Source organism: Bubalus kerabau, chromosome 1, assembly GCF_029407905.1.
Source record: "Bubalus kerabau isolate K-KA32 ecotype Philippines breed swamp buffalo chromosome 1, PCC_UOA_SB_1v2, whole genome shotgun sequence".
Classification (NCBI taxonomy): Eukaryota; Metazoa; Chordata; class Mammalia; order Artiodactyla; family Bovidae; genus Bubalus; species Bubalus kerabau.
In genome coordinates, this window is record NC_073624.1 from 246,911,102 (window position 1) to 246,920,965 (window position 9,864).

The window sequence follows — 9,864 nt, forward strand, 5'->3', positions numbered from 1 at the left end:
AGAGCATCTCATAGAATGGTAGAGCTGGAAGGTTACCTTACGTTAATCTCACTCTCCTCTCTTTGCAGTTGAGAAAACAGAGAAGGTCATATATGCATATTGAACGGGCATTATGAACCTCTGTTTTGGGTTATCAATGAGCCAGACATATTAAATGGAGAAATGCAAAACTGTAAACTCCTTCTCCTATCCTCTTTGAGATTAAAATTTATAACAAGAGGAAAGATATAACACTTATCTCCTAACTCTCATTTCCTAGGCTCTTTTCACTTTCATTTCCATCATGATTGTAAAAATGCATAAGAGTTTTTAGAAAGCAAGCCACACATTTTCTATTTGTCTAACTATCATTTCTCTCATCATAGGACAAACTGGCAATCTGTGCAGAGTGTTACAGATTCCTCACTGCCACAATAACAAATGGCTCTAAAAATGCCATACGAGTCTTCTTCCTGCTCTCCTTGTTGGGAACAAAACCGATACAGAAGGTTTGGGCTGTGAGTCAAGAAAGTAGATAAACAAACCAAACTAGCAGTTGGGAGTAGGATTAGAGAAAATGTTCTCCTGAGATTTCTATTGTTAGAAGAATGGATAAGGCTGCTAACAATAACGGGAAATAAAGGAGTACATACACACAAAAAGGCAAAACTCCAAACATGTTGCCAGCAAATAGGGCAAGAGACAAAATTGGGTTCAGCAGGGATGGACAGGTTTGTTTTTTACCCCTTGAAAAGTATTGGCTCAGCTTGTATTTTTTTTTTTTCCTATTTTCCTCTTTTAAAGTTATATGTTAATTTGGTTTACAGAGCCACTATTTATTCATGGTTTTCCCTCGACATCTAGTTGTTTATGGAGTCACATATTGTTCAGACACAATTTTTTTCCTACCTTTGGCCCTTTTTGAGGCAGGTTAAATGAAGTGGGAAGTTATCATTTACTAGAGAGATTGATAAATCTGAGAGCCAAAAAAAAATAGATAATTTAAGCTCTGTGAACATTTTCTGCAAGATCTCTTTTAGATGATGATAGAGTAATTGTTGATATGTTTTTCCAGATTTGTTTGAATATTGACTACAAATTAGTCAATTCAAATAGGTAGTTGAATGTAGAAAAATCAGTCAAATAAAATATTTGAAATCTTGTAAATATCAATACCAGCACCTGCTAGATTAACATGTAAATTGTATTTTGCAAGAGGTAAGATTCTGATCATTGAAGGTTTTTGTTTCCCATTCTGTCAAATGATGTTGTGGGGTTAGATTATCTGCAAGGTCTTTCACACCCCTAAATTTTGTAATTTTTTAATTAAAACACATTTTGACTACTGCTAGGATAAGAAAATGATTTGACTAGCAAAACTGGATTTCTCACAGCAGGATTTGACATATTCCTCATTGAGTAGCCTTACAAATTTGACCACAACTGCTAAATTTGTAATTTATAGTGCATTTCATGCTATAATATATTATTTCTAATTTAATTTCGTTGTTCACTTACTGTTTTAATGTTTGCAAATACATACTCCTAAGATGTCTTTGTCTTCCCTCTTCCAAAAAGGAGCAATTCAGCCATAAATCAGTTAAAATATCAGTTAAATGTAATTTAAAACAGCAATAGGGAAAAATACAAATTCTGCTTCTTCAGTGAAATGCTCTATAAAGTCATAAATGTATGTCAAAATGCTGAATATTTTAACCAAATGTGATTTTAAACTTCAGAATAATACATTTCTACTACAACTTACAAGGAGTTAAAGAAGTACTAGACCTAATTTATTACCTAAGTTTCTGGTTCTAAAAAGCTCCTGGAAATCACTCAAGACTAACTGTAAAACTGCCCCGAGGGTTTTAATTTCTGTCCTTATAAAGTCTAATGCCATCTTTGCCTTCCATATCCTTTCACTTTCTGAAAGGAAAAGAAATTTTGCAGATTTCATGGAATGGAAAAACACCAATAAAAGGAAAATAGTTGGCAATGTTAAGTCTAAGCAGAAAGCCAAACATTTGCTCTTTTACTTTATCATAGGACTGAATGGGGTAAATCAGGCATTAGTCTCTGAGAAGTGAATCTTTGTTTTTTATTTAGAAAATGAGAAAGCCAGCTTGTTAGTAGGAAAAAAAAATTTAGTAACTTAAGGGGTTATATGGATTATGGGTCGTGTGTATGTGTGTGCACGTGACCTTTCTTCTGGCAACCTGTACTTTTGAACTGAAAGGGAATCCCAAGTTGTTAATGCCTGATGGAGTGTTTCAAGTTTTGCAAACAGACATAAGAAGAGAGTTACGATTTAAACTGAACGTTTCATACTTTTGAGGGTTTTATCCAGATCCTTCACCTTTCTATAATGCAGCTTTCAAAGTGTCAATATAATTAATGCTTCTCCAAAATAATGTTCTTGTTGTTGCCTAAATTACCATCCATTTGCCACCTAACTCTCAGACGTGTTACTTGATCGCCTAATTGTCTTATCCTTTTTTCTGATTTTCTTTCACATCAAGGAGGAAGTGGGCTCAGTTTTATAGACTCCCCTTTGCTTGTCAAAGATATACCTCATCAGCATTTCTTGATGTATTCTCCTTGGTAAAATTGTTAAATTTACTTGTCTCCTTTTTATTATGTAGATCTATCATCTGTTTTAATTTGACAAGATAAAAATGCTTCTTTCTCATCTTCAAAATATTATTTATTAATCCAAGTCCAAGTACACCACATTTTTTTTTATCAGCCAGTATGTGAAGCACCTGAATAAATTTTAATGGCTTAAAGTGTAATCCTTTTGAAAATTAACATCTACTTTATAGAGAAAAGCAAGGTAATATGTTTCATAAAAAGACATTGAACAATCCAACGATGATAGAAGTGGAACTCTCTGATACTATTCTGATATGTAATTTTTTACTGTGATCATTTTTATCTATTATACTTTATTTGTTTACAAACTGGAAAAATTTAAGACTTTTTCTTTATTCCTTCTTTCTCTGATATTTCCTAATAACATGCTTTAGCATACACCTTTTTCAATTCAATCTGTAAGTTTGTATCCTTTGCTTCTGACAAATTATGTTTTATTATTATTTTCTGTTAATTTACTTCATTCCCATTCTAATATTAATAGCTATCCCTTTCGATTTGGCATAGACCTTCCTTGTTAATCCTTTCCTTTCATAGTGGTGGTGTTGTTTTTTTTTTTTTTTTAATGAGACTTTGGGGCTCTCTTATTTTCTATCTCTTTGTCTTTAAGTTCTATTTGGGAGTAAATTTCTATTTTGCTTCTAAGCCTTTAATCTACTTAGATTATATTTATGCTATTATTTTAATTCATACAAAACTCCTTGTGTTGTATTCATAATGTTCTTCTCTATAAAGTTATTTTTGTTGTCATTCATATGGAATACTTTTTCTGTGTGTTTCTCTGAGTAAACTGGTTTTGAAGTATTTAGCTTACCCTGCTTTATTTGGTTCCTCCAGTGTCTTTGAATTTTCTTGTTTTTTTTTTCTTTTCCCAAGTAGGAGATTTTAAATTTTGATAATTGATTTACACTTAACAGTGAAAAACTATATAAAAAGTTGAATCTGCTATGTGCAGGTACAACCCTTAATTACTGGCATGGATTCATGTGGAGACACGGCCACTTTCTTGGGAATCATCCATGCTTTGGTCTCTGAAAAGCTTGTATATGGGGCTTCTCAGCTTCCAAAGAGAAGGAAAGTACAGTATCCTTCCTTGAGGCTAGGGGGGATGTGAAAGCCAGTGTTCCAAGTGTCCCCTGTGTTTCAGAGGTCTTTCTTTGGCGGAAATCTCCCCTTTAGGTCTTGGGCCACTTGGGGCTAGTAGAATTTTCCAGAAAGATTCAGGAATGGGTAAAGTCCTGAGCCTAAACTTTATATATATATTCAATTTCTTCACTTTGGGGCACTTTCCTTACCCACTGACGTGAGGTCAACCAGGTATACTGTGGAAGTCTCTGTGGCTGACTTCAATTCCAAAAGAGCAGTGAGTCTGTGACTCATTCCCACTGAGATATTTCATTATTTTTAAAATCATGTGAGTTCAGGCCACCGGAATGTTACCAAAATATTACTTTGTGGCGACTCTTACTCATATCAGACACAAGATGAGATCAGGTCTCTTGGCTACTGATGGTTTATCACTGACCTGTGAGCTTGAGCCTGTGGGTGAGCTCATGTGTTGCCTGTGGTCATCCATGTTCCCCCCAGAGCCCTGCATCTGTTCTATGGACTCCAATGGTGTTAGGGTGGCAGAAGGTATTCTTTATTTTATTCATACTTTGTCAGTGTCATCAGCCTGCTGCAGAAACTATATCTCATGTCTGGTGGCCTTCTAGTGTCTGTGTCTATTTCCTCCCAAAATACTTAAGGCCATTTTTTTTTTTTTTTTTTTTTTTTACAGTTCTAATCTTTCGCCTCTATCTAACATGGTGAGGTTGCATTGCCCTAGTTTGGTGTTCAACCGTATTGAACAGAAGATGGACATTCCTTGTGCTGATAGCTCTTCTCACTCTGCACATGGGCCCCAACCCTCTCCTTTTTAGTGATTATAGCCAATAGAGCCCAAGAGAAGACAGAGTTGAAAAGAGTGTTTTGTTACCTTTATGCTAAAATGATGAGAAAAAAATATCATTCACACATTCCAATGTGCTCTGGTCAGACTTATACTTGTGTTCATCATCAACAAAGTATCGTTATAGCCTTTGAGAAAGTCAATAATATCTGTTATTCCTGAGCAACACAGTGGGCATGAGAAATGGTCTAACCTTAAATAAACGATAGTAGTAACTTCAGAAGCCAGACGATTTATATTGTTTTAATAGAAAAGCAACAGCATTGCTACATTTTTCACTAAGTGAAATATATGAATTACCCAGAAATGATGTATTTGACAGTCTAGAATATGAATATATGATTCTGGAGTTGAAGAAGAAAAGGTAGTGCCTTAAGGCTATGAAGAATCTTCATGTGTACTGAACGGATAATAAACAAGTATGTGCATGTATTTTCTCTACTCCACTGTTCAAAATATTAATCAATCGATCAATATGGCCTACTTGAGTTCATATAGCTCTATTAAAAATATTGCCCAGGCCCCACTCATATGAGAGCACAAAAACTTACCTTCTTTCCTGAAGGGAGAAAACTCTGTAGGGACATTCACACTCTACAGCTTCCTATGGCATCAGGCTGAGATTAGATTTCAGCAAACCACATTTGGTTCAGCTTCTTCCTCTGCTCTATCCTGTATCCTTATAGATTTCTCCTGAAAATGTTTCTCAATGAATCACCCGCATATGAATCCTCATCTTATAACCAACGGAAATGTACTGTATGACTCAGGCAACTCAAACCAGGGCTTTGTAACAACCTATGCTGTGCTTAGTCACTCAGTCATGTCTGACTGTTTGTGACCCCATGGACTACCTGCCAGGCTCCTCTGTCCATGGGACTCTTCAGAAAAGAACACTAGAGTGGGTTGCCATTGCCTTTGCCAAGGAATCTCCCTGACCCAGGGATCAAAGCCAGGTATCCCGCATTGCAGGTGGATTCTTTACCATCTCAGCCAACAGAGAAGCCCCTTGTAACCACCTAGAGGGGTGGAAAAGGGTAAAAGGTGGGAAAGAGGTTCAAGAGGGAGGGGACACATGTACACCTATGGCTAATCCACATGTTGAGGTATGACAGAAATGAAACCAATATTGTAAAGCAATTATCCTTCAATTAAAAATAAATAAATTAAAAAGGAAGAATCCTCATCTTAGGTTATTCTCCTTAAAATTCGTCCTTGCCTAAGGCAAGGTCTAACCTCTCTTTTACTCAGACATTCAACCAATCCCTCTGTTTCCACCTCTACTCCAGATTTGCCTTAAGCTTTTGGGTCTTGAATCCAGAGTCTTGTCATAGCTCTGCAACACATTTAGCCCACTACTTAGCTCTTCCCACTCTCTTGACACACTTGAAAGAACTTCATTTTTAGCCTTCTTCACTCTGTTATATCAGATATCAATCCATATTGATATCTCTCAAAATTTGTCTAGCTTCTATTATCTGGTTTTGCTTCCTCTGCATTATTTTTCTGTGATTAAAAAAATATCCCTTATTTTAGTGCGTCTAGTCCTATTTGATACAAACATCTCTGATTTTTTAAAAATATATAGTTGTTAAATTTATGTAGATCTTTTATAGTTGTTTCAACATAGTTTCAACATTCATCAGTTGTTTCAAAATTCATCAGTTCAGTTCAGTTCAGTCGCTCACTCGTGTCCGACTCTTTCTGACCCCATGAATCGCAGCACGCCAGACCTCCCTGTCCATCACCAACTTCCGGAGTTCACTCAGACTCACATCCATCGAGTCAGTGATGCCATCCAGCCATCTCATCCTCTGTCGTCCCCTTCTCCTCCTGCCCCCAATCCCTCCCAGCATCAGAGTCTTTTCCAATGAGTCAACCCTTCGCATGAGGTGGCCAAAGTACTGGAGTTTCAGCTTTAGCATCATTCCTTCCAAAGAAATCCCAGGGCTGATCTCCTTCAGAATGGACTGGTTGGATCTCCTTGCAGCCCAAGAGACTCTCAAGAATCTTCTCCAACACCACAGTTCAAAAGCATCAATTCTTCGGCGCTCAGCCTTCTTCACGGTCCAACTCTCACATCCATACATGACCACAGGAAAAACCATAGCCTTGACTAGGCAGACCTTTGTTGGCAAAGTAATGTCTCTACTTTTGAATATGTTATCTAGGTTGGTCATAACTTTCCTTCCAAGGAGTAAGCGTCTTTTAATTTCACGGCTACAGTCACCATCTGCAGTGATTTTGGAGCCCCCAAAAATAAAGTCTACACTGTTTCCCCTTCTATTTCCCATGAAGTGATGGGACCGGATGCCATGATCTTCGTTTTCTGAATGTTTAGCTTTAAGCCAACTTTTTCACTCTCCTCTTTCACTTTCAACAAGAGGCTTTTTAGTTCCTCTTCATTTTCTGCCATAAGGGTGGTGTCATCTGCATATCTGAGGTTATTGATATTTCTCCCGGCAATCTTGATTCCAGCCTGTGTTTCTTCCAGTCCAGCATTTCTCATGATGTGCTCTGCATATAAGTTTAATAAGCAGGGTGACAATATACAGCCTTGACGTACTCCTTTTCCTATTTGGAACCAGTCTGTTGTTCCATGTCCAGTTCTCACTGTTGCTTCCTGACTTGCATACAGATTTCTCAAGAGGGAGGTCAGGTGGTCTGGTATTCCCATCTCTTTCAGAATTTGCCACAGTTTATTGTGATCCACACAGTCAAAGGTTTTGGCATAGTCAATAAAGCAGAAATAGATGTTTTTCTGGAACTGTCTTGCTTTTTCGATGATCCAGCCAATGTTGGCAGTTTGATCTCTGGTTCCTCTGCCTTTTCTAAAACCAGCTTGAACATCAGGAAGTTCACGGTTCACATATTGCTGAAGCCTGGCTTGGAGAATTTTGAGCATTACTTTACTAGCATGTGAGATGAGTGCAATTGTGTGGTAGTTTGAGCATTCTTTGGCATTGCCTTTCTTTGGGATTGGAATGAAAACTGACCTTTTCCAGTCTTGTGGCCACTGGTGAGTTTTCCAAATTTGCTGGAAACTGAAAGTTGCATTTACTGTATTTTAGCAGCAATTGCTTTCCATCTTAAACAAAATGTTTTAGAAGTTGAAAAGCTTATTTTAAGACTGATAAGGAAGAGCTTACTAAGAAAGTGACCTTAAGCCGAGTTCAAAAATGAGGGATAAACTATTGCTACCTGGGATAGGAGACTTGCAGATAGAAGGAACAGCAAGTGTGGATTTCTGAGGTGACAGTGGTCCTCGAATTTTGTAGGAATAGCCAGGGGAGAGTGTGCCTGGAGCACAGTAAGAAAAGGGGAAAATATAAAGATATGTATGGTCAGACATGACAATAATGATAATGGGGTTAGTATTGGATGGCACAAATAGCCTCATAGATCTCAGGAACACCAGAGTCCTAAGGCTTTTTGAAATAAACCTAATCTAACCTAACCATTTTATAGCACTGCAATATAGGAACAAAGAGGAAAACACAGTCATACGGTTTTGTTTTTCTTTTTTCTTGAAAGATGTATTAAATATAACTAACTCTACTTCCACATAGGATTCCCAACAAAATCACCTCTCCTATTTAATTTAGTAAGGAGCCTCCTTTGACTGAGCTTCCTTGGTGACTCAATCAGTAAAGAATCCACCTGCAAAACAGGAATCTAAGTCAGAGATGACTTAGCAACTAAACTACCACCACCACCTTTTTTTGACTATTCAGAAACAAATTTATCTGACAATCTAGCTACAAAACATATTTGCTTTTTGCAGTTCACTTTAATTTTTAGTACAGTGGCCTTTTTCAGCAAGAGCAAAACCATATAATGTGCACAGTCTAATGAGCACTGATAAATATTACATTCCCTTACAGTGAACAAAATCTTGCCCCCTGCTGTTTCCTTAATAGCTTACATTAGCAGGCCATGATTACTGCAGTTTCATTGCTCTTCATCAAAGAAACGGCTGTGATTGTCTTTTTCCCACACTCTGCATATTCATTCATCACAGAGACTCTGAGCTGTAAATATAAGGCATTTCTATTACTAAATGGCACAGTCGATCTTGTAGTAACTGTCTTCCAATTTAGCAATGTATCCTGAGGTCTTTTTTACTGAGATCATTGGCAATGGTATTGTGTACTGTGACAGTCTCTACAGTACATGCTTTATATGCTTTAATTCTTCATTTAATTCTCACAACCGATCTACAAGTTACACATTTTCATACTAATTTTGCAAATAAGGAATGTAAGGTCTTAGAGAAGGCTGAATGCCAAAGAATTGGTGCTTTCAAATTGTGATGCTGGAGAAGACTCCTGAGAGTCCCTTGGACAGCAAGATCAAACCAGTCAATACTAAAAGAAATCTACCCTGAATATCCATTGAAAGGACTGATACCGAAGCTGAAGCTCCAATACTTTGACCACATGATGTGAAGAGCCGACTCATTGATAAAGAGGTGGGCAAAGATTAAGGGGTAGCAGAGGAAAAGATGGTTAGATAGCATCACTGACTTGAAAAACACGAGTTTGAGCAAACTCTGGGAGATAGTGAAAGACAGGGAAGTCTGGGATGTTGCATACAGTACATAGGGTCGCAAAGAGTCAGACAAGACTTAATTACTGAATGATAACAACAGCAAAAACAAGGTCCTTAGAGACTTAGTTTGGTACAAAGTCACAAAGATTTTACTCTTTCTCCAAACCCACACTTTCCGGTCCTCCATATTGCTGTATTCCTATTCAATTCTCAAGACTTTCTTCTTTAGGGGGTGAATTCTTTAGAATAGGAAATGTCAATTCTAAAGTATCCCGTTCATCTACATCCTGTAATTTTGGGTCATATCATTACTCAATGGGAAAATGGTTGTGGAATCCTAATTTGGGCCCAAGAGGCTAAGGGAAAGGGGTATCATATTCAAAATTAGATTGATATTGATAATGAAGCAAAAAACTAAAATAATTAATGTACTATGTCAATCAAAAACTTTTCTTCAAAATTTTTTTTTGTGAATTATACCAAAAATAGTGAGTTTTTCCTTTTTATCTTTACTTGTGGAAAATCCTTTCTGCTACTCTTCAGATTGTTTCCAGAAATAGTTTCTCTATATTTAGTCATAAATTTTGGTATCTGTAGAAGGAGACAAAACTGGGATTTTTCTTACTCCACCATCTTGCCATGCCCTCTGTCATGATCAGTTTCTGAAGTTCACTTTCTCTAAGTCACAACTGGAATAAAACATTTCTCCAAGAAGAATTGATTTCTCGTAA

The 9,864-nt window shown here is 37.0% G+C and overlaps 1 long non-coding RNA gene across 1 annotated transcript in view; it reads right to left on the reverse strand.

Annotated features, from left to right (window-relative positions):
* Positions 1-7,882, reverse strand: part of LOC129637970 (uncharacterized) — a 30,539-nt gene extending 22,657 nt beyond the window's left edge. The window contains exons 1-2 of the long non-coding RNA XR_008707651.1: positions 7,784-7,882; positions 7,579-7,619 (exon numbers count right to left, since the gene is read on the reverse strand). This is a non-coding gene — a long non-coding RNA (uncharacterized LOC129637970). The remainder of the gene's footprint in view (positions 1-7,578; positions 7,620-7,783) is intronic.
* Between the last annotated feature and the right edge of the window lie 1,982 nt (positions 7,883-9,864).